General features: G+C 55.3%; 1 long non-coding RNA gene across 1 annotated transcript; it reads left to right on the top strand.

The window, feature by feature from the left end:
* The first annotated feature begins 2,127 nt into the window (after positions 1-2,127).
* On the top strand, positions 2,128-9,091 carry LOC138809981 (uncharacterized). The gene is made up of 6 exons (XR_011366979.1): positions 2,128-2,308; positions 3,170-3,399; positions 4,680-5,223; positions 5,761-5,856; positions 7,957-8,049; positions 8,795-9,091. It is a non-coding gene; the product is annotated as an uncharacterized lncRNA (long non-coding RNA).
* Positions 9,092-24,248: the final 15,157 nt, after the last annotated feature.

Raw genomic sequence — 24,248 nt, 5'->3', positions numbered from 1 at the left:
CTTACGAGGTGCTTCCAAGGGACGTCGCCATTTTGAGGCCTATTGGGAGGCACGGAGCAGAGGTGGGCTCTGTGGCTGTCAGTGTCCTGGGAAAGGGCATGCGGTGTGCATGTCCACCGGAGCCCGGGACACCGGGCTCTGACTGGCCAGGTGGTTTGGGCCTAGTGACGATGGGAGCAGGGCTCTACAGCCAAGCAACACCGAGGACGGCCGGCAGGTGCAGAGGTAGAGGGGTGAATAACTTTGGAAGGCGTTGACCTCAGGGTGCCATATTGAAGGCCAGGGAGACGGCCTTTCTTTGCTCAGAGCCACCGAGTGTGAGTCTGTGGATGCCAGCAGATGCCTGGGGTGAGGGCAAGGCGGGCGGGGCAGCAGGCAGGATGCTGGTGGCGGTTCACCCCTGCCCCAGGGCTTCTGCAGTCCCGGGTCAGCGGGGCAGGCGGGGCTTCAGGACTTTGTACCGGTTTGGTCATTGCTAGGAGCCACAGCCGGCTGAGTTGGGCCAGGGGCAGAGCGCGGCGCTCCCGCACACCGTACTGGGAAATGGTTTGGTCCCAAGTCCGGCCCAGGGCACGACAGGCCGTGGGTGGTTTGTGCGCATGCTGCCGCTCTAGGAAACACGGAAATGCGGACCACTGCTTTCCTTGCTCTTTGACCTTAGCTGCAAGTGGCTCCCCTAGCTTTGGTTAGGACGAAAGAGTCTCAGGCCTCCAGAGCCAGGAGGGCTCTGCCTTCAGATTCTCGCGGGTCTCACATGGCCTGTTGGGAGCTCTGGTGCCTGTCTCCAGCTCTTCTACTTTCAGGGAGCCGTGCCACACGGGGTGAGCTGCGCTGCACATCGCTGCGGCGCCTGGCGTGCTCACAGGAGCCAGGGGCGGCACGGCCGCTGCCCTCAGGCCGCGCTCCCTTGTCTCATGCTTCCATTTCACACTGGTCGGAGTTACCCCGGCCACCACTACTGCTCTGAATGAATACAGACATGTGCTTTCCACCTCCCACGATGAGATCGGGGCGAGTATTCATTTGTCCACACACCCTCTCTTGGGACACGCATAGGACTGTGCATGCTACTGTGGTGTGTCATTATCCAAGAGAATTGTGTTTTATGAATGAAGTACCTGCTTCTCTTATGTTCTGGATCAGAAGACAAACACAAGTGTGTTTCCTCTGCAGCATCTGGGAATGGTTGGACCTGATCCGTCTTACTTATTTGCATTTTTTTTTTTTTTGGAGTTTGCGTCCTGGCTGGAAGGAGCTGTGTGTCCGGGGAACACAGGTGGGAGAGAGCGTCAGAGAACGGGTCTGAGCCGACAGCGACACTCGGCAGTGGGTGGGCTGGGACGCAGCCACCTTCACACTCAGGCCGACGCGTGGCAAGCTGCACGGAGAGGTGCAAACAGAGCTTGCAGGAGTTAGGACGGTGCTTCTTACAGAGGCTCAGAGAGCGGCACTTAGGACAGACACCGAGTTACATCTTTAGTGTTCACTTGTAGGAGCCAACACATTTACAGTCTTCATTTTCTAGATGCTTTCAAAGCATACTTCAAAAGCAGTTAGCAAATTATGATCTAGGAACTGCCATCCACCTGAAGGCGGACGACGTACCACCTGGCCTCGCTTCCTAGAGCCCAGGGCAGGCCTCGCCTTCCCTTTCCTCCCTTTCTTTTTCTCTGCCAGAAAACTGAGGGGAAAGGGGAAGCGACAACAAGTTTTGGTGTGCTGTGCTGTTGAAATCATCTGCCGGTGGTTGTTTTCCTCCTGTGGGGGTGATGAAAAACACCACTTACACACACGGTTGCTAAGAACTTAGAGGAAAAGAAACTCATAGAGACATCTTAGAAATGAGGTCATCTTTTCATGTGTGCAATTTAATGATCTCTTTCATTTGAAGCAATTGTAAAAGCAAGTAATTACTGTTATTCCTAATATCCTAATGCCAAATTGTTAACCAAAGGTGCCGGGGGAGTAAAGGGTGTTGGGCTTGATGATCCCATGTGTGGTAGGGCCCTGTTGATAAGATGTATTAGGGCCATTATATAATTTTTATGTAATTTGACTGGAAGAATGTAGCCAAAAAGGCTGTCAGCAACTTCTCCTGCATTTATGTGCTTGTTTGCTCAGTGCCAGGTTGCTTGCCCTGGAAAATAAAAGCAATTTGCAGAGAAGCATGCGCTTCGCCATGGAGCAGCTTCACCCGTGACACCTCAGGCGTTCTGGAACCATCCGCCACAGGAGACGAGTGTGAAGGTTTCTCCCTGCAGCCAGCGGGGCCGCGTCTCTGCCTCACAGCTCTGGAAATGCTAAGCAGGTAATTAACAAATCATGAGGCACAGGTGTGCCAGGTGAAGTTTGGTAAATTGCTTTTGATCTAAATTGAGATGCTTTGGGGATTTAACTTCTTAGACAAAAAGGGCATAAATAAATAATCAGGACTTTAAGGTTGGAACTTGCAAGCGAACTCTAAAACGTCTTAATGGACGGTGGAGGCAGTGCTGTGGGTTCACCGGAGCAGCTCCGAGCTGCAGCTGGGGGCGGGTCGTGTGGTTTGCAAGCTGAGCATCCTGTGAGGAGTCTGAGCTGTGCTCAGGCCCCTCTGGGTCCGTTGCTTACCCGGGAGGTCCGCACGGAAGGAGGCGAGTGACCCACTGGCCAGCCAAGCCCCCCGGCTGTGACGCACAGACGAGCGGCTGCCCGCGCAGGGGTGCGCCCCCCAGCCAGCACAGTGCCCTCACAGGAGTCAGGTCCCGCACGCAGCTCCGGGCGCTGGAGCTCTCTCCTCGGTCGTGCCCACCCAGGGGTTTGGGGGTCGTGTGACCCCGTGGTTCACAGGGTCGTCACAGTCTGGTCACTGCCGGGTACCAGTGTTCAGCGGATGGGCATTGCAATCAGCAGCATTAGGTTTTGCTTTTTATTTTTCTCCTCAAAAGAGCATGTGTGCATGGGGAGGGAGGGGCTGTGACCCCTGGGCTCTCCGCTGCCGGGGGGGGGGGGCGTGTGTCCTAATCCCTCCCTCCCCCCTCAGTTGCCAGTCCTGAACTGCAGAGACGTGTGAGGGCCGAGGTCCACACTCGGCCGCTCCCCGTGCTCCCCGTGCTCCTCCTCGCCGAGGCCGGCCGGTCGCTGATGCCGGCGTGGGCCTCTGGCTCTGACACCCTCTTTCATGTGCTAGGCCAGCTACCCAGCTACTCCTCCAGCTGTCCACACAGCCAGGGGCCCGGGAAGATGCCAGGAGCCAGGTGTGGCCTGGTGTCGGGAGCCGGAGAAGGGAGGCCTCCCAGGCGCCTGCGCAGCCCCACAGCGGCCCCGCAAGCCAGAAGAAACACGGCGCCACGGGGAGGCCAGACAGTGGCTTTGCTTCCTGAGTAGCTGTCACCTGCGTTCTGGGTCCGGGGTGCTCAGGTAAGGGGTGGCAGACAAGCCGGTGTGAAGCAGCTGCTGCTGGGGACAGAGCCCCGGCCCTGTCCCACGCGCCCGCCCCTCCCCCATCCTTCCCACCGGCCTGCAGTTTGCAGACGCTCACGCCGCTCGCACGCGTGCGTGCCCCTGGGATCTTCTGAGCGCCATTGCTGAGCCGTCCACGCGGCCGCGTGGAAAGCACCGCCGCACTCGGAGCTTGCGCTTCCCACGGGCTTCCTCTTTTTTGTTTTCCCTTTTTATTCTGACAAGCACCTAAAGGCAGCTTAACGTGTAAAAGAACTTTCCAGCAATCCCTTTAAAGACTTGTTAAAAGTGAGTAATACCTCCTGTTCAGCATATTCTTTCTTCATTTAATTTGTTTTGTGAACAAATTATTTCAAAAGGAGTTTTTTTTTAAAGGCCAAAAGCAGTTCTGTTTTTAGGATTTCCAAACAAGTACCAGGCTAGAGGGCTTAGGGCCAAGCTGTGAGCTTCCAGACACAAATTCTCAGGCGGCTGTCTGAAGGCATGCGCCGGCTCATCGGCCAGTCACCCGAATATCTTCAAGACACAGCAAGGGCCACGTGTCTCCCTGCACGTCTTGCAAAACTCGAGTTCCGTGGGCTGGGTGTGGTGGTGTGTGCCTGAGACCTCAGACACTCAGGGGGCAGAAGTAGGAGGATCACAATTTGAGTCCAGCCTGGGCAAATTCAGCATGAGAGCCCATCTAAAAACAAAACCAAAACTGAAAGAAGGACTGGGGGCATGGCTTCCGTTGTAGAGGTCTCCAGCACGTGGTTCCGAGAGGAATTCTACTACGGCAAAGAACAACAGAGGTTGCTTCTTTATTTCACAGTGTTTTCCTGACTCCAAAAAGTAGTGCACACTTATATTCTAAGATTCGTCTGGGGACAGCACCGGGATTTACATATCTCAAGTGTACTGCGAACTGTTGAACTGACACGTTAATCTCCCTGAAACGGTACTTATGAAGTAGTGAGACCAGTGAGGAACACAGGGACTCAGTCCCGTGTGGCTGGGTGTTTTCTTCCTCCCACACTCACAGGACAAGCTCTTTGTCTGGATCTTACCTGGGCACACTTGCCATGTGATAGATCCCCATCCAGACGGCCTGGGGAGGGAGGTCCATTTTCATCTTCTGCTTCCCAAATGAAGCGCTAAATCTAATTAGCTCTTGAAAGAATGACGGTGGTATAGTTTCTGTGGGGAAAGGCCTCTCATTTGAATAATGTTCTTATTTGTTTATGTTTTGTGATTTACAGTAAGTGATGAAATTGCGTGTGGCTGGTTGGTGTGTCCCCCACTGAAGAGATCCTTCACACTCTGGGGAAGTGCTAAAGCATTCTAGACACAGAAGAATGTGATTGTTATGGCATGCAGTAGTGCAATGGCACACTTGGGCAGCGAGGAGGGGCCTTCCACAGAGTGGGGGCCCCTCTGCCATCCCTGCCAGGGGCAGCAGCTACGCCAGTCAACACAAACCAGCCAATCCCTGCTCATCTACCATCCCTGCCAGAGGCAGCTATGCCAGTCAACTCTTATGAACCAGCCAATCCCTGTTCATCTACCATCCCTGCCAGAGGCAGCAGCTACGCCAGTCAACACAAACCAGCCAATCCCTGCTCATCTACCATCCCTGCCAGAGGCAGCAGCTATGCCAGTCAACACGAACCAGCCAATCCCTGCTCATCTACCATCCCTGCCAGAGGCAGCAGCTATGCCAGTCAACACGAACCAGCCAATCCCTGCTCATCTACCATCCCTGCCAGAGGCAGCAGCTACGCCAGTCAGGTTTAGCTTCTTCATGTTAGTTTCCACTCAGGGGAGGAGGGTTGAAGGAAGAAAAATTTTAACTATTTTGGTCTCAAGAGGGATAAGTCTGCCACAGAATAAAGCCAAGAGCTCCCAGGCCTGTGTGGAGGAGGCCGAGGGGGGGCCGTGCATTGGCCAGTTATCAGCTCAACTTTGTTGGAACTTAGGGCCTCTCACTTATGAGGCAACTCCTTTACTACTGAGCCACTCCTGGTTATGTTTGAGATAGGGTCTCATTTCCCACTCAAATGTGTGCCTGGACCACACTCCTCCTCTTTTAGGCTTCCTGTGGTGGGCGGGATGGCAGGAGTGTGCTACCGTGTCCAGCGGCTTCTTTTCAGATGGAACCTTGCACACTCTTCCCCATGTTCCCCTGGACTCTCGTCTCCCTGCCTCTCCTCCTGCACAGCCGGGAGGCGGGCGCACACCACCACACCCCTCCCCCAGGTGGGGAAGGGCTTTCAAACCCTTTCCCTGGGCCGGCCTCGGGGCCACAGCCCTCCCACAGCCGTCCCCGCTTTATTCCTGCAGGGCATCTTTGCTTCTAATGGGAGAGTCTGTTCTGCGGCTGGCTTACTGCTTGATGTCCCTCGGGGCTGCGTGTTGAAAGTGAATCCGCACGGCAAGGTAGAGTGGAGGCTGGCAGTGCCTGGTCCAGGGGGGCTGGGGCTGGGTGACGTGGCTGTTCAGAGGCAGAGGCCTGGAGACGCACGGCGCGTTCTCGGCTCCGTGCCTCTCGCCACTCGGCACGGCTGGTGCTGCTGCCAGCCAGGCGACCGCGACAGGTGGGCCCTGCCCTGCGACCGGGGCTGTGAGCTGAGTAGACCTTTCTTTACAAAGCGGCCTTCCGTGGGTCTGTCATTCCGGCCACACAACACGGGCCAGAGCAGGTACCTGATCAACAGGCCCCGGGTTGTTGTCTGGATGGTTTTGCGGCTCATTCCAGCACCTGGCAACAAACCGGCTCAGCGTTTTTCATAACTGTTTATTTATTCATAACCTTAAAAATAGACACCTGCGATCCTTGCTTTGTGGTAAGAAACCCACGTGTCACAGGGGGCTTACAAAGAGCAGAACGCGCCGGCAGCTCAGATGTTAGCTGAGGGCCCTGCTCCCCGCGCCCGTGCCCCACACCCTGCTCAACCGCAGCGGACGGCGACCGCGGCCGAGCAGCCCCACTGCGTTAACGACACGAACTGTCTTTAAAAGTCTCTGCAATGAAAATGTCCATTTCTTTAGGAATTTTGTCCTCACTTCATTTCCTTTTAATTTTCCCCTACGTGGTGAATCAAAGATGTCTGCCAGTGGAGCCCATGCTGAGGGGGTTGTAAATACTGGAGCGAGCCAAATTAAGATCAAAAATAAAACTTTGCTCTGCTCTCAGGTTTTCTCTGAGCTCTGCCTTCAGGGGCTGGCACAATAATTAGGACAAAGGGATATTTGAGATTATGCCTTAAATAAACTGGGGCAGAAGTTCTTTAAGCTCACCAGCTATTTTTATCTGAGGCAGAAAATGTGAATTTCAGCTGAGCTCTACTCGGCTCTCATGTAAGTTAGGAGCAGCAGGCTGGGGAGACTGCGCCCTGGGTCTCACTGCCACGTCGAGGGGGGCCCAGGCAGAAGCTGCCTTCACCCCGAGATGCAAAGAGCAAGTTGAGTGGACCCCACCCCTCGTGCGCGGCTCCCGTCCACCGTGGGTTCCACCGTGAGGCCGGCACGGCGGACGGGCCCACAGCGGCTCACAGCCTGGCCTCACACGGCCGTCTGTGGAGGGTTGTGGTGACCCTGAAGCAGGTGTATTCTCTTTCTGGCCCTGTCTCTGTGCTCTACCATCTGTTTTCTGTTTTTTTAATTTAAATTTTTTTGTAAAGGTGATATACAGAGGAGTTACAGTTACATAATAAGTACGTGTCTTGAGAAAGTGTTACCCCTCCCTCATTTTCTCCCATTGTCCCTCCCCCCCCCAGTTGTGAAGTTCACTTCCAACATCGTGAATATCACTGCGGAATTGTTTCACCCTTTGTCCTCCATTTCTGTGATTCCCCTTCCCCTCCCCGAATCAGATAAACTTACAAGACAAAGGGTACAGACATCTAAAACAGTGACAGGGGGATAAACCAAAGAAAAAAGTAAGAAAAAGGAAATAACTGCAAACAGTACCGGAAAAACCCTCTTGTTTCCATTTCCATTTCTGGGCGTTCACTTCCATAAGCGTCCTTTTGTGTGGTCATATGCTCACAGCGATCGAGCTTTGTGATCCTCTCCTAAGAATATCTTCTTCTGGTCTCGCTGCGTGAGAGCCTGAGAGTGCTGTTTAGTGTGACCGCTTGTCTTTTACTGTACCCACTGGACTGACTTAAAGGTTTGTTGGCATGTTCTAGTGACCACAGGGAGGGAGCCCATGCAGCCTTTGTTTCTCTGGTCTGCCTTACTTCGCTTGTTGTAGTTTTTTCCAAGTCCTTCCATTTCCTTCCAGTGTGGTGGTGTCATTCTTTCTGATAGGCGTGTATACTTCCATTGTGCATGTATGGCCATGTTCTTCACCCACCACCTGTGGAGACTCCAGCGATCTGCTGCTCAGAGCCTGGTCCCTGGGAGCACGCCACAGGCGATGGTGGTGGTCATGGTGGGCTAATGCAGAAACAGACCCGTCTCTACATTTTCTGCTGCTGTAGCAGACTAACACAGACTGGAATCTTATCATGACTAGAACCCTATTTGGCTTAGTCCTAGATGCTGAGCGTCCAAGATGGAGATCCACCTCTGGCAAGTGCCCTCCTGCATGGTCCTCCTGGCCCACGTCTGGAGCAGAAGCATCATGTGAGTAGAGAGGGGCCCAAAGCTCACTTTATACCAGTCCCTCCGGCAATGAGCTCAGCACGCCGCCAGGGCAGGGCCTCAGGTCTCCTCTCCTCCCACAGGGGCCTCCTCCCCTCTCCATGGTGCTGGGGGTTGAGTCCTGCCCCATGGGTGTGTGGTGCTGAGGTCCAGCCCAGCTCCAGATGCTGGGAAACACGCTTAGGCCACAGCAGTCTCTGAAATAACTTCTCTCTTAATCATTTGTTTTGGTCGGTCATGGGGCTTGAACTCTGGGGCTGGGTGCTGTCCCTGAGCTCTTCAGCTCAAGGCGAGCGCTCTACCACTTGAGCCACAGCGCCACTTCCAGTTTTCTAGTGGTTTATTGGAGATAAGAGTCTCATGGACTTTCCTGCTGGGGCTGGGTTTGAACTGTGATCCTCAGATCTCAGCCTCTTGAGTAGCTAGGATTATAGGCGTGAGCCACTGGTGCCCTGCTTTCTTAATCATTTTTGAAAGACAGCAGCAAAGGTGACTGAGCTTTGGAGGTGCAGCGTCTTCTTGGCACTGGCTTGCTGTAGCCTGGAATGAAGCATTCACGCCCCATCAGGTCACTTCTGCAGTGAATTAGGCAGATAGGCATGTGGTGGCCGAGACTATATGTGTGCGTGCATGTTCGTGTATGAACGTTGGCTTGTGTGTGCCTGATCATAGTTGCTGAGCCTGGGTTCCAGTGTCTTAGACCCGCCCTTCTCCTCCTGGCCTGCAGGCACCAGCCCGTCTGCTTCCTCCCCAGCCAGCTCCAGCCATCAGCCGTGGCGCCCCACCTGGGCCTCGCTCCAGACAAGACCACCCGCATCAAGCCGGCCCCGCACCCAGGGACCCCGCTCCCGGGGGACTCTGCACCCCAGCCTCAAGATGGCTTGTCAGCCCAGGGAGCCCACACCCCAGACTCAGGGCTCCCCCCTCTGACCCCACACCCTGACCTCAGGACTCCCTACTCCAAGGATGCATCTGCTGTTCTCTGGGTCATGATGGGTCCCCTGGCCTGCCTGCTGTGGGACACAGGCTGGCGGGGGGTGGGGGGTGAGGGTCTCGGGCTTCTGTGGGACACAGGCTGGCGGGGGGTGGGGGGTGAGGGTCTCAGGCATCTGTGGGACACAGGCTGGCGGGGGGTGGGGGGTGAGGGTCTCGGGCATCTGTGGGACACAGGCTGGCGGGGGGTGGGGGGTGAGGGTCTCGGGCATCTGTGGGACACAGGCTGGCGGGGTGGGGACTGACGGTCTCGGGCATCTTCGGGCGGTGGACATGGCCTGCAGGTAATGTTCGAACGTGATACACGCATTTCTACTTGTTTCCGGTTCAACCGCGTTGGGATTGCTGGCCATGGCTGCTGCGTTTCATATCATGTGGATGCCGGAGGCTCAGGGGCCTCTCTGGGCTCAGCCCACGCCTCCCGCCAGCCTGGCGAATCCAGTGACGCCCCAAGTCACACTGTCAGCAGAGGATGACTGAGTCAGGCCAGACACATGCCACCCAGGGTGGCAATGAGCACAGGTCGTTTATCAGCTGCCCTGGTCACCCGGGCGATCTGACACTCGGGGGTGGGGGGGAGGACAGGCCTGGGAAGGGCAGCGTGCAGGCCAGGCTGGCTCGAGGTTCAGGGCCCTGCCGTTCCCGGGGACCGCGTGGCTGGTGGCCACGCAGGTGGTGGCAGGCCGGACGAGGGGGCGGAAGGGAAGTCACTCACAGAGAACCACTCCTGCCGGGCGGCCTGGCTCGGCTGCACGCACCATGTGTTTACTGTCTGCGCATTTAATTAATGTGCTGTCGATGTTCACTTCCAGATTCTTGGCGGTGTGGGGCTGAGCCAGGAGTCACTGCGAGCAGGAGTCACCGATGTCCCGGCAGCCGGGGCCAGCTGCGTGGGCAGCGGAGGGCTGCGAGGCCTGCTCGGGACGGAGGAGGGCCAGGTGGGGCTGTGCCCTGGAGAAAGATCTAGAGCATGATCTGTCTGGATTGAAGTGCTGCCGTAGGCGATGTGCTGGGTATTTAAAATTTCAACACAGAATGTTAAGATTCTCTTATTAAAGACATCCTCACCAGACAGTATTCAACGGAGAGGATTATATAAGAACAGCTGGAAGGCGGGGCTGGACTGGAGCCTTTTAGCACCGTCCGGGCCTTTGGCGTTGTCTCTGGCTGTCTCTGTGTGTCTGTCCGGGAGGCCTTCCCTCTCCAGCGCTGCCATCCGATGCCTCACCCTCCCGAGAGCAAGCCCGGCGGCACGCATGGAGGATGCCCGGGAACGCCACCCCTCTGGCCTTCCCTTTCCTCTCACCAGGCCCGCCTGGCTTTCCTGCTGGCCTGTCCTCTCATTATAGAGCATTTGACTAGATTTAACAGTGTTTAATCCCTGGCCAGGTAACAGAGGCTTCTGCCTGTAATCCTAGCTATTCAGGAGGCAACGAGCAGGAGGACCACAGTTTGAGGCCAGCCCAAGTATAAGACTGTGATATCGCATCTCAATGAGCACACCGGGCAGGGTGGTGCATAGCTGTCACCCCAGCTACCAGGGAAGCATCAATATCCAGAAAAAACTAAAGCCAAAAGGCTGGGGACGTGGCTCAGGCATCAAGCTCCACGGCACGGGCCGACGCTAAATCCAAGCGCCAGCAAAAGATGAACTCGGGTTCCGTCTCTGAAGGCTGGGAAACCTCTCCCTCCGCCTTCGCCCCGCTTCCGCCACTGGAAACCCATGTCCTTCCACACGCAGTCCCCCTTCCTCCCCGAACCCTCATCCAGCCCCTTCCTGGCGTTTGTCCTGTCCAGGGGCTGCCTCCGTCTGCTGCCTCCTTCCCGGCTTCCTTCCCAGCTGCCCACAGCCCTGGTGTGGAGCCGTCTCTTCCCTCTCTTCCCTGGAAACTGATGGGTCTCTGGCGTCTGCCAGGCATCTGGTCTACTCAGCCTTTCCAGTGCACAGAAAGTCCCAGCATTCCCGCCCCCCCCCCCCCCCCCGGCCTCATCCGTAGTTTGGCTGCTCCCAGAACCTCAGGCTTCCACCTTCTGGAAACACAGTGTTCTTTCCATGTTCCATAAGTACCTCAAACACAGTCCAAATGAACTATCCATTCTGAAGATGCCTGTCTCAGGGGCTCCACCCTGTGTCTGAGGCCTGCCTCGCCTCCCCTCCCCTCCCCTCCCCTCCCCTCCCCTCCCCTCCCCTCCCCTCCCCTCGCCTCCCCTCCCCTCCCCTCCCCTCCCTCCTCTCGCCTCCCCTCCTCTCCCCTCCCCTCGCCTCCCCTCCCCTCCCCTCCCCTCCCCTCCTCTCCCCTCCCCTCCCCTCCCCTCACCTCCCCTCCTCTCCCCTCCTCTCTTCTCCTCTCCTCTCCTCTCCTTCTCTACATAGCCCAGGCTGAGTTTGAACTCATCCTCCTCCTGTCTCAATCTTCCAAATATTGGTGGTATAGATGTGTGCTGCTGTGTCTGGCCTGTGTACCTTTAGCTTATAATCCACACTTCACAGCAAATCCCAGACTTGATCCAGATCCCTCATTAATACTCCTTGATGGGTCTCAGTCTTTGTTAGAGTGGAATTCTGGGACCTAACTATAACACAAGGCCCTCGTTCGCACTGTAACACAGGCCTCTGGTGTTCTGACTATAACGTACAAGGCCTCCATCTTCGCCCCATGTGCTGATTCTCACTTAACATTCGCATCCTTCCTTCCTCCCTTTTCTAGACTGTTTCCCTCCTCTTCCAGAGTCTAGCACTGAGATATAGAAATGATCCCCTCTACATCCCAATCACATAGTTGCTATGGGTTTTTCTGATTCCTCAAGCTCACTCTTGTTCTGTTCCTTTCCCGCCTCCCTGTCCTTGGCTACTAACCTGCTCTTTTGCTCTGTGTGAGCACTGCTCCATCAGTAACCTTGACCCAAGGCCAGTCAAGCCTCAAGTACATGCTGTTCAGCACCGTTTGCCTTCTGTGTGGAGGAGCGCATGGCGCTGCCTGGACACTCGTTTGAGTTTGTCTATAGCGCTGTCAGAATGTAATTCCTCTGCAAGTTCTCTGAAAGAGGCTGCCAAGTGATGCGTTCTGTTCCACGGCATCTACACCTGCACACTACCTGCACAGTCACACATTTAAACAGCTTCCTTAAGGGATGAGTAACAAGTCAAATACAGCTCATATTTAATATACTCAACTTGATGAGTCTGGGGACAAGTTCACCCCTGGGAAACCACTGTCCCCTCAAAGTCACAGTGTTCAGTGGTTTCTAGGAGGCCATAGACCATAAAAACTTAGAAAAAATGCAAACTGCATTAAGATTGCTCACTTAAAATTTCTAAATGAAGATGTAAAGTAATTTTTTTCTCATCACAATTTCACAAAAAGAATTTAAGACCAAAAGAGCAGGACAGCATTATGTTAGACCAAAGAACAGCTTAAAGAAAAACTTACTAGATTAACTTCAGTCATGATTTCCCTGTGAAGTCCTCCTCATGGGTGGTTCTAGTCCGCAAACACATGTTTAGGACGTTGCTTGCTTCTGGTGTAACACAGAAGCACTCAGGGTTCTGTTGCAGGGTCTGGTGTGCAGAAGTGGGTACAGATCATGTGTGCAGCATGCGTGTGCAGAACGTGTGTGCAGCTTGTGTGCTTTACACATCGTGGAGCGTGTGTGGCAGCCGGTGTGGCGAAAGTGTGATCTGTCCCATAGCTGCCAGTGCGGCGCGTGGTGGTCAGGGCTGACAGCACCGCTCCGCTCTCTGTATGCCACGCAGCTTGGAAGTGCCACTCAACACGAAAGTTGCATTATTTAAATTATGGAGGCTTAATGAAGGAGACGTTTCCTAAAGTCATGGGAGACAGGGAGCTTTGGTTAGGCCAAGTCAGCTAATTCCCAAAATTTTGGGAATGTGGAAGTTGCTAGAGGGCTCTGCTGGCTAAACGTGGCTTTCATTATCCAGGCCTCTGTGACTCAAAAAGTGCTCGCAACTAGTTAAAACAATAGGTGTATTCCCTGCTCCCGGATGGTTCTGTGTCGTCCACACGCGCTCCCTGGTATGCTACCCAGCTACCCTGTAAGTCAGCTATTTCTTGGGTTTAGGAAGAGCATGGGCTGCTTCTTGGTTGGATCTGGAGGGAATGGAGCGCAGGGTGTGGCATGTTCTGTGGGTGTCCTGTTCTCACCCAGGAGTGGACCCTGAGCAGGAACAGGAGTGTGGGAATGGAAGGTCAGATGCTCTGCCCCGATGGAAGATGTGTGCATCACACAGCGCACACATAGACATCTGGACACATGCAGATGTGCACATAATCACATGCACATGTGTGCACACACTTAGTCACCGTCAAGCACATCCTCTGTATGCCTGCTTTATGGAGAGCCCGTGTGTGAGAAGACTCAGCACAGTCCTGGGACGTGTGTGTGTGTGTGTGTGTGTGTGTGTGTGTGTGTGTGTGTGTGTGTGTGTGTGTGTGTGTGTGTGTGTGTGTGTGTGTGTGTGTGTGTGTGTGTGTGTGTGTGTGTGTGTAGGGGTCCAGGCTGTGGGATGGGGGGGCAGGGCAAGTAACAGGTCCAGCTGAGGTGAAACATCGATCGTACCTGGAGACGGCAGAATTCCATGTTGTCAGGTCCCTGGTGGGAAATCCCAGGACTCAGTTGCCCTGGTCAGGGCAGGGCAGGGCCTGGTCCCCACCCTGAGGCCGCCCCTTCCCAGGCCTGGCATCTCTCAGCACCTGTCACGCCGGAGACCCTTTGAAGACGGCCTGGTAGGGGCTAGTCCGGCGAGGCTGGCTCAGGCACGGTACAGCAGACAGGAGGCACAGGCGGAGAGCACGCTTGCTGAGCACAGAGCTGCTGTCGCCCGGTTGATGCGATAGGTGGGCTGATTGGATGATTGCGATTTATCCGGGTCCGTGGGCAAGGTCTGTGCGCTACCAGAGAGCAGTTGTCATGGTTTCATTTCAGGTTAATGTCTAGCAGTCATATTTGAGATATATGACTGGGACAAAAATACCTCTAATGGGGCTGGGAAGGTGGCTCAGTGGTAGAGCGCTTGCCTTGCATGCCTGAGGCCCTGGGTTCAATTCCTCAGCACCACGTAAGCAAAAAGAAAAAAGCTGGAAGTGGCACTGTGGCTCAAGTGGTAGAGCGCTAGCCTTGAGCTGAAGAGCTGAGGGACAGCGCCCAGGCCCAGAGTTCAGGCCCCCGAACAGACCCCCCCCCACACACACAAAAACCTCTAGCACACAGCTGTGCAAGGTACTGACCGCTGTGTAATTTAACTCATCACCTTTGAGCGACACATGGTTTTCCTGAGATGTGACTCACGAGGTGCTGACTTGATTTTTGTCTCTGTAGCCCAGGACTTCTTAGAAAATATGAGTAGGCCAAGAGATCTCATCAGGAGGGAGAGGTGGGTGCCGGGAAATGTGGGCGCCTCAATGGCACCTCTCGCTCCTGCCCGCTGCTCTTCTCCCTGGTACGCCCAGGCTTCCAGTGCGGCTCGGCCCTCTCCCCTCTGCTTCTGCCGTGACCCAGCCTGAGCTTGGCCCCGGCGGTGGCTGCACCCTCCTCAGCCTGCGAAGGCGGTGCGCTCTGCTCTCCGGCTGTGGTTTGGGGGACACAGCTTCCTCTCATAGTTTGGAGTCTGGACACTTGACTTGAAAATGCCTGGCTCCCCTATGTATGCGAGAATTCCCTGCAGGCCCTTCCCACACTGCGTCTTTGAAGCAGCTTTGTGAAGATCCGTCAGTGAAACTTGGTGCTTCTTCCACTCCCCCAAATTGTATTCACATCGGCTAGTGGGGGAGGGAGGGTATTTGGCATGCCCACCTGTGCGTCCAGTGTGCCTTGAGCAGACTCACCCTCGGCCACTCCCTCACCTCTGCCTCCCGCTGTACTAAAGGGGGATCCTCCTCCCCCTCCTCCTCCTCCTCCTCCTCCCCCTCCTCCTCCTCCTCCCCCTCCTCCTCCTCCTCCCCCTCTTCCTCCTCCTCCTCCTCCTCCTCCTCCTCCTCCTCCTCCTCCTCCTGGGGTTTGAGCTCAGGGCCTTGAGCTTGCTAGTCAGATGCCTTTCTGCTGACCCCATCCTATACTTTTAAGACAAATAGGTTAGGTTGTCGGCCGCCCTGTCAGTCTCATTACGGAGCATGGACGGCCAGCCCTCACCAGGGATTTCTGATCACTTTTTTTATTTTTATTTTTTGTCAGTCATGGGGCGTGAACTCTGGGCCTGCCTGTTGTCTCTGAGGCTCTCCAACTCAAGGCAAGTGCTCTACCACTTGAGCCACTGTGCTACTTCTGGTTTTCTGGTGGTTCATTGGAGATAAGAGTCTCATGGACTTTCCTGCCCAGGTGGCTTTGAACTGCAATCCTCAGATCTCAACCTCCTGAGTAGCTAGGATTACAAGCGTAAGCCACCAGTGCCCGGCCTGTCTGATCACTTTTGTAATCCTTGTTAAAAACACCTTTTTTTTTGTTATTAATTCTTTATTGCAAAAAAATGACAGCGAAGGGAAATGGTGCAATGGAACGCGTAGGCAGTCATCTCAGCAGACAGCCTTAAAGCTGTAGGCAGTCCTGTATATGAACGGGCTCCGGGATGACATGGCCCCCCTGGGATGGCACCATGGGGTCCCCCAGACTGAGGACAGCCAGAAACAAGCTCCGGTGTGGGGTTTGGATCGCTTGGCCAGAGCTCCCATGTTGATAGAATGATGACAAAACTCGTGAGGACATTTTAGCTGACAGCCTCTGGAAGCTGTGTCCAGCAAGCCACGGGCAGAGGATCTTGGAGCTTTGGGTCCAGCGTCTTGTGTGTCAACAGGTGGCCCAGGAGTGAGTGATCACTTTAGAATCTTGAGTGCCATCTGTCTTGTGAGGTTTTGGACTTGAGGAGGGCCTGCTAATCACTTTTCATTTCTTCCTTCCAAATAGAGGAGTGCCTCTCCTCACCCGCCGTCCCATTAGACTTTGGAAGGAGCTGGTCTAAGCCCAAAGCTGGAGGAGCCCTTGCCTGGGGAACCCCATCTCCAGTTACACACATGGTGGAGCGGAAGAGACTCGGGACTCTTCTGATTGGAATCTGGAGTTGAACCTGGAGCAAGTTGAGACTTGGATGGTGAGAATGTGTTTTGCACGTGAGAAGGACATGAGTTTTGGAACCTAGAGTTGGAATGCTGTGGTCAGAAGGCGTCTCCCGGAGGGTGGGTGTTAGAGATGCAATCTCTAATGTCACAGTAGTGAACGGGGAGATCCCGTGGAGGCAGATGATAGTATTACCATCAATGGTTTGTTACAAAGGCGAGTTTTCCCTCCCCCCCTCCCTCCTCCTGCTCTCCGGCCCTCCCACCTTCTGCTGTGGGATGACACTGCTGTCCCTGGCCTTAGACTCCGCAGCCTCCAAAACTAAATCACCAAGTCTTGATCCGTCCGTGGCAGCTCGGGTGCGGTCCCCTGGGCGTCCCCCGGAGGGGCCAGGCTGTCTTTGGTGGCCGCTGTGGATCTGAACCAGGCCCGCACACAGCTCACATAACAATGGATCCTGATGATTAATTGAGAAATTGAAGTCTGCGGACGGTGTCAGTGGCTAATGGCATCGATACATGGGCATTAGAACACTGTGAAGAAAATGGAAGCTCACCTGGAATATCCTTAAAGCTCCTCACTCCTTCCGTCGGCCGCACGGCCTGTGTGCAGCTGTGCCACGGCTGAGAACCGGCTCCGGGCTCCAGGGCCTCCTCCCGTGTCCCTCAGCTTTCCACGGCACTTGGAGGAGGGCAGGTCTGCTTGGGCCAAGGGTTCCTGAGGCTTCAGGCTGTGATTGGCTGGCGTGGGGGGGTTCCAGAGGCTTCAGGCTGTGATTGGCTGGCGTGGGGGCGGGGTTCTGAGGCTTCAGGCTGTGATTGGCTGGTGTGTGTGTGTGGGGGGGGGGGGAGGTGTTCTGAGGCTTCAGCCTGTGATTGGCTGGTGTGGGGGGGAGGTGTTCTGAGGATTCAGGCTGTGATTGGCTGGTGTGTGTGTGTGGGGGGTGTTCTGAGGCTTCAGGCTGTGATTGGCTGGCGTGGGGGGGTTCCAGAGGCTTCAGGCTGTGATTGGCTGGCGTGGGGGCGGGGTTCTGAGGCTTCAGGCTGTGATTGGCTGGCATGGGCCGGGGCCCAGTCCATCCCGGCAGGGAGCGCTTCCCCGAGCAAAGCTACTCATGGCAGGTGGGAGGCAGAGAGAGGCGGGCTGGGGACCCGCCATCGCCTCCAAGGGCGCAGGGCCAGGCCCGGACCCTCTCGGTGGCAGCACGGCCGGCAGCCAGCTGGGACGCACAGCCCTGGGAGGACGCCCGGTCCACCCGGTCCAACCCCGCCGGCGAGGGCGCCGCCTCCCTGACCCGCCGCTCGGTGCCTTCCCGAGGACGGGTTCGGAGTGGAGGCCGCCGAGCAAAGCGCGTGGCCGCGGCCTCCGTGGCCTCCGCGGCCTCCGCGGCCTCCGCGGACCGGCCCAAGGGGCCGTGGGCGCCGCTGCCCCTCGCTGCCGCCGGGCCGGCGTTTCCCTTCCCGAAGCTTCGGTGCCCCTCCTGCCCGAGGAAGACCTCCTCGTCAGCATGGAAGGCTTTCGTCGAAGCTTGTAAGAACTCTGTTAAATCCTTCAGGTGGATCTTCAGGTGACAGGCCGTTGGCCGTCTGCCTCGGGGCGTGTGTTGATTCAAGTCCGTGCCAAGGGACAGGTGTGCTGCTGTCTCTTCTCAACGAGCGCCGGTGTTTGGCAAGAACAAGAAATTGTTGCATAATAGGTTCCCCCCCTTCCAGGTTTAGCCTAAAGTCTTTTTAGTGGTTGCATCTGAAACCTTTGTAGCAAACCAGAGGCTTTTCAATCAAGCTGCACTTATAGAAACACTAATGAATGGGTAACTCTGTGTGTGTGTGTGTGCACGCACGGACATACACACACAGACAGACAACAAGTTTTTACATAAATGTAATTGTCTCTCAAATTGCCTTTACACTCTTCAAAAGCTTTTTGGCTGTTGAAGCTGCTTTAGTGTACAGAGCCCAGGACCTAAAGAGCCAGCCTCCCCTCCCCCACCCTGTGTCCGGCCGCGCCCGCACCCCGGGGAACCTGAGCAAGTGTCCCAACCCTGGCTCTTTCCTCTCTGCTTCCTCCACAGGAGGTCGGAGGTGTAACCCACATGCTCAGCCACCGTGTCTCCTCTTCCCAAGAATTAGCTGTGCCTTGGTGGGCAGAGGGAGGGTTTTGGGGTCTCAGGTGTGCAGGAAATGCTGGTTAAATGCAGCAAATGCATAGACACCCCAGAATGTTAGTACGCTGCTGTGCACTTCGACTCCAAATAGCGACTCGGCTCGTTGTCCATGGGACCTTTGTCTTCACTGCCAGCTCGCTTGGTAAGTGCAGGCAGCCTCTCTAGGACTGCTCTGACAGCTCCTCTCTCCATTAGCCTCCTCTGCCAGGGAGGACGCCTTGGTCTGTCTCAACTTCCTGGGGAGGACTTGGGTATGTTGATCTGCGTGTGTGACGTGGCCTCAGCAGCCTCATGGTGAGTAGACGCATGGTCAGTGTTAGGCTTTTGTTGTCCGAAGGAAACCTTGCTTTCCCCCTGTTCCTTCCCTGCAGTGTCTGCATACTGGAAATCCCCAGCCCAGAGATCTATGGCATTCTGTTTCCTGAGTCTAGGATTACACTTAAAATCTTTAAAGTGTGCATCATCAGGAGGTGCTCCAGGCACTGTCAGGGGAGTGTGCACAATCAGGAGGCGCTCCAGGCACTGTCAGGGGAGTGTGCACAATCAGGAGGTGCTCCAGGCACTATCAGGGGAGTGTGCACAATCAGGAGGCGCTCCAGGCACTGTCAGGGGAGTGTGCACAATCAGGAGGTGCTCCAGGCACTGTCAGGGGAGTGTGCACAATCAGGAGGCGCTCCAGAACCTTCAGGAGAGTGCGCACAAGCAAGGTTCTCTGGTGCCTTCAGGAGAGTGTGCACAACCAGGCAGTGCCCCAGCACCTTCAGGAGAGTGTGCACAATCAGAGGTCCTCTGGGAGCGTTCAGGAGAGCATGCACAACCAGGAGGTTCTCTGGGAGCTTTCAGGGGAGTGTGCAGATGCTTGTGCACTGGAGTAACTTGCCCCAAACAGCCATGGCGGTGCCCTCTTCCACCTCTCCTTCTATGGTCTGAGCCACAGACGTGGGGACCGGCCGGGGCCGGTACGCTTCCGTGTGTGTGTGTGTGTGTGTGTGTGTGTGTGTGTGTGTGTGTGTGTGTGTGTGTGTGTGTCGGCGTGGTGGGTGGGGAGGGTGGGCCGTGGCGTGAGCACCGCCAGCAGCAGGAGGCTGCTCCATGGTCTGGAGCTGTCAGTGGGCACATTCCTGGAATCCCAGCTATTGGGGAAACAGAGCCAAGATGACTCCCCAGTTTGAGACCAGCCTGGGCAAATGCAGCGGTGAGACCCTTTCTCAAAACAAGTAAGCTGAAAGGGCCGAGGACATGCCTCCAGTGGAAGAGTACTTCCCTAGCACAGACAGACAGACACCACCCCTCACCCCCACACACCCAGTCTCTCATTCTCATTTCACTCATTAGGGGGCATTCAGGTCAGGTGTGCAGAGTTCACTTGGTGCTGGGTGCAGGCTCTGCTGCTGTTTCTGACTGCACACAAGGTCCAGGAAGGCTGGCCGTGCGAGATTACCCCCACTCCACGCCTAGCCACGGGTGAGTCCCTCCAACAGGCTGGGGGACAGGCAGCTGCTTTTTTCCGGGCCTGTCTCCTCAGCCTGTGGCACTCGGTGGTGTTGAAGGCAGGCCGAGGGGAGGCCAGCGGACTGGCCTGTGAGGCGTCTGGAGGGGTCTCCGTGCTGGGCTCTGGCCCCTTGCTCTGGCCTGACCTTCCTTCCCACGTGGCAGTGCTTTGGCCCGCTCCGCCTGCTTCGCGGTGGGTTTTTCTCTCTCCACTGTGTTGATGGCTGCAGACCCCGTACTGTCCTGTGAGCTGCGGCAGTGGGAGGGTCTCCGAAATGCCGGCCACCACTGGCCAGTTGTGGCTCCCGTCCGGGAGGCGGGCCAAGGGTGAGGACAGGAAGTGGGTCCCTCGTGGTCCTCCCCAGCATCACGTGAGATGGTGCTGAATAAAATAGGATCAGCCTTGAGACAGGCGTTGAATAACCACCTTCCAATAGACGGTGTGCAAGGGAATCATTTAAACAGACTGCTGTGCTCTGTTCTTGGCTTTATTTGCAATGCGCTCAATGAGAATACATTTCTTTTCTGCACTGGGTTTGAACTCAGGACCTTGCTCGCTAGGCAGGCGATACACCACTTGAGCCATGCCTCCACCCCTTGACAATAACTTGTAGCTTGTAACCAAACTGTTGATGGAGGTGTCTGTCCAGAAAGCATCACCCCGGGGCCGCTGGGCTGTCGGGAAGAGGCGGGCCAGCGCGGCCCCGGCACCTGACTCCTCTGTCCCGCGGTGCTCTTCTTCCCGGCCGTGGCTGAGCAGGACAGGTGCCCCCGCTGCGGGTGTGCAGCAGCCCCACCTGTGGGAGGCATGGCTCCAGCTGTGCTGCTCCCGGGAGGGGGGACGGGGCGCACGGGTGTGTCTGCTGGACTTCACACGGGGGTGAAGGGTGTGCCTTGTCCCTGGGCCCTTCTGGCCTTCCTCTCTGCTTCCTTTCCTCCACCAGGCAGAGCAGCTCGGCTGGGCCGCTGACCCCTCCCCCCCCGGCTCACAGTGACCGCCAGCAGCCAGGGTTGTGGCCTCGGACATGGAGTCCGGACAGGGCGTTCCTTAAGGTGCTTTGCTCTAAGGTGCTTTGCTCAGGTATTTTGTCACAGCAATGAAAAACGGACTTACACACTCTCCGTATTGAGAGGTCCATCGGTGTGTACAGATTACCCTTTTGTTTTGGACTGCTTCATTATAAAAAGGTTTTAGATCAAGCCTGCAGTCCTCTAGCTTTCTGACAAGCATCTGACCCCTTTGCTCAGCAGATGGTGGCGGCGGATGGTTGAAGTAAGTCCTGGTCACAAGGGGACACCTCGGTCCTCTCCTGGGCACCGGGGCTCTTTCCTGTAGTCTGACATTCATAAGGAACCAGAAACCCGTCCATGTGCTGTGCTGAGAAACAGAAGTAGGTGTCTGAAGGAGAGTTTTTGAAGAGATTGATTCTGAGGATCCAGTTATTAATGGAAAAGCCAAATCACTGAGGTAAAGTTTAGATACTTTCTAATTATAATTGAGCTGGGGAAATTAAAAGCTTTGTGCCACGTGAAGAGACATAATGCGTGTTATTTTTCCAGCATGAGAGCTAAATTTGGGAATACACCCAGTCAAGTAGGTAAGAAATTCAGAACACAGCCCTAGTCATTTGCGGAACCTGCCGGGGCCTCGCGGAGGTGGGGGATGCGGCCGGCGTGTCAGGCCACGGTGCCCAGCGACCGTGCCCAGCGACCGTGCCCAGCGACCGTGCCCAGCGACCGTGCCCAGCAACCGTGCCCAGCGTCCCCGTGGAGGGTGGATAGTTAACTCGTCTCACCTTGCCTGGCCTGCGTGTCTATGTAATCTTAAATTGCGTGGCCTCATTTTCTCAGCTGATTTTCATGATGGTGTGTGTACAAGGAAAGGGTGTGTTGTAAGCCTGGGCTGACACCCCCTGGGCAGAAGAAGGCTTCACATTTCCTAGTGTCGAGTGTTGGGGCCCTGGCGTGTGTTTCTAGCTACAGTTGAGAGTTATGACTACACAACTGGTCAAGATGGCATTATGCTCCATTAAGAGTAAATTATAGCTTCCAGGGCTGGCCTTTGAGATTTTTGTTTAAATGTTGCTGTTGGGAGCTTCCTTATCCCAACTTGGTTGTGTTCTTCTGCTGCTCATTTCCTTCACTACTGTTTGTCTTGTTTACTCATTTGTTTACCTTTGGCTGTCTCCTTGCCTATCAATAATCAATTTATCAATCATCTCTGTATCTCAAGAGATTGGTTCCAGGAGCCCCGAGTATACCAAAATCCCCAAATGCTCATGTCCCATATAGAAAACGAATATGATCTGCACATACTTGCTTTTATGCCATCCTCTCTAGCTGACTTGGGATACCTAATGTGCTGGGAATGTTATGTAAACAGTTGTCATACTCAGTTGTTCATACTCGATAAAAGCACAGCTCTCTCGAGAATATTTGATCTATGGTGACTGAATCACAGATGTGAAGCTGTGGCTATGGACGCAAACTGTGTTTATGACTCATTTTAGTCAGTTGTGTCTTCATAGAAAGAGACCAATCTCGCCCTCTCTGTCTCCACAGGCCTGGGAAATGTTATGCTTTAACAATGTGTTGTGAACATTGACAAAAGCATCAAAAAGCAAATTATTTTTGGAAGTGGGGGTTGTCACCACAGAATGAGTAGCATTCCCCCTGCTTCTTTGGTGGGCTGCTGAGTGCTGGTCTGGGAGGAGGAGGGTGAAGGGCTGGGGATGAGTTTGCCATGGGAGCCCAGCGGGAACAGAGGCATGGACAGAGCAGGCGCAGAGCCACTGCTGGGGCTGCGCTGGGCGGCGCTGGGGCGGGCCCGCGGCCGGTCCCGGAGCCCCTTTGATGCCATGTGTCTGGGTGTCTCCTGTGAACTTCTACACCAGCATTGGCTGCGGGCAGCACAGCAGAAGGAGGCTTGACCAGGGTTAGGCTTTTCCAGGCAGGCACAATCTGAATGCAGGGATTTCAAGCGAAGGGCGAATGAGGTAAGGCTGTTGGCAAAGCTGTTGTGTTCCGACCTTGGAACCCCCTCTGGGGAAGGAGACCGAGCGTCAGGGAGGTGGTGGGAAGTGAAATGGGAACTGGAACCCACGGTGCCACTCACTTGTACGCGTGGGGAGCGAGGGTGGAGGGGCTTTGATCTTAGGGGGCCGCAAGGTCTCCATGGTAGAGCCTGAAACCTGGCAAGGATGCGAGTTTCAGAGCTGGGTGAAGCGGATTGAATCCTGGGTCGTAGACAGAGGGTGCCACCCTGAGGAGTCTGGTAAAGTCTGCTCAAATGTCATTAAGCACAGTGGTGGACATGTCCTGGGAGGCCGCCCTCCCGCCCGCCCCCCCGGGTGTGGTGTGGGGGTGTCCTGTCCTGGGAAGGGAGGCGGCCCTCCTCCTCCCCCCTGGCTGTGGTGTGGGGGTGTCCCGTCCTGGGAAGGGAGGCGGCCCTCCTGCCCCCTCCCCCCGGGTGTGGTGTGGGGGTGTCCCGTCCTGGGAAGGGAGGCGGCCCTCCTCCCCCGGGTGAGTTGTGGAGCAAGAGAGGAGGCCGCATCAGAGGACTGGGAGCCGAGGGCTGGCCGCGCTGACCAGGGCTCAGGAACATGAGCCAGGCTTGTGGCCCGCACCCGCAGAGAGACCTGTCATTAGAAGGTGAGCGCCGTGCGCTTCTGCCAACATGAATTTGTCTGCTCTCTCTTTGCCATTGGGAGCTGGGTTACTGGTAGGTCTGGATTGTGATATAAAGATGATGCAGCAAAGCAGTATCCCCATGAATTCTGGAGCACATTTTCTAAGGTTATTTAGGAAATGAGTGGAATTGCTGGGCTAGGGGTTTGCGTGTCTCAGTACTGCAGGGAAAGGCCCCAAACTTTCCAAATGACTGTGCCTTTTCCCAAATATACTGTCAGTGTTGAAAAAGTTCTATTACTCCTCATTCAGTATTGTCGAGCTGGAGGGGGGACTGTCCTGTTTTACTGTGTTAACTTTCCTATGTTTAGAAAAAATGAATTAATTTAATTTTAAATTGTTTTTATAGTTTCCTTATTGTCTCAAAACAAATATCAGTGATAGATCTGTCCCTTTTAAATCTCAGGATTAAATGCTAAGCATTTTTTCTCATCTTACCTTTACAGAAGAAGCGCTGAGGTGAGACACAGCACGGAGTTCACAGGAGCGAGGACGCGGCTTCCCTCTGCGTCCCCAGGTCCACGCGCTGGGAAACCCTGGAAAACACAACAGGTGATAAAAGCCAGCTCTGAGCCAGACCAAGAAAGGGAGCAAGGAGGGCTTTTAATTCTAGCAACATTTCCTGAAGATTCCTAGGACAGCAGTTTTCCCAAAATCATTTTTAGGAGAGGACATGATATTAACATGAGAATAAAGATGCTGTCCATGAGAGATGACCGTGCCCGAGAGATGACCGTGCCCGTGAGAGATGACCGTGTCTGTGACAGATGACCATGTCCAT

This window comes from Dipodomys merriami, unplaced genomic scaffold (genome assembly GCF_024711535.1).
Source record: "Dipodomys merriami isolate MVZ:Mamm:240054 unplaced genomic scaffold, mDipMer1.0.p SCAF_5, whole genome shotgun sequence".
Lineage (NCBI taxonomy): Eukaryota > Metazoa > Chordata > Mammalia > Rodentia > Heteromyidae > Dipodomys > Dipodomys merriami.
This window is presented reverse-complemented; position numbering and strand designations above follow the sequence as displayed.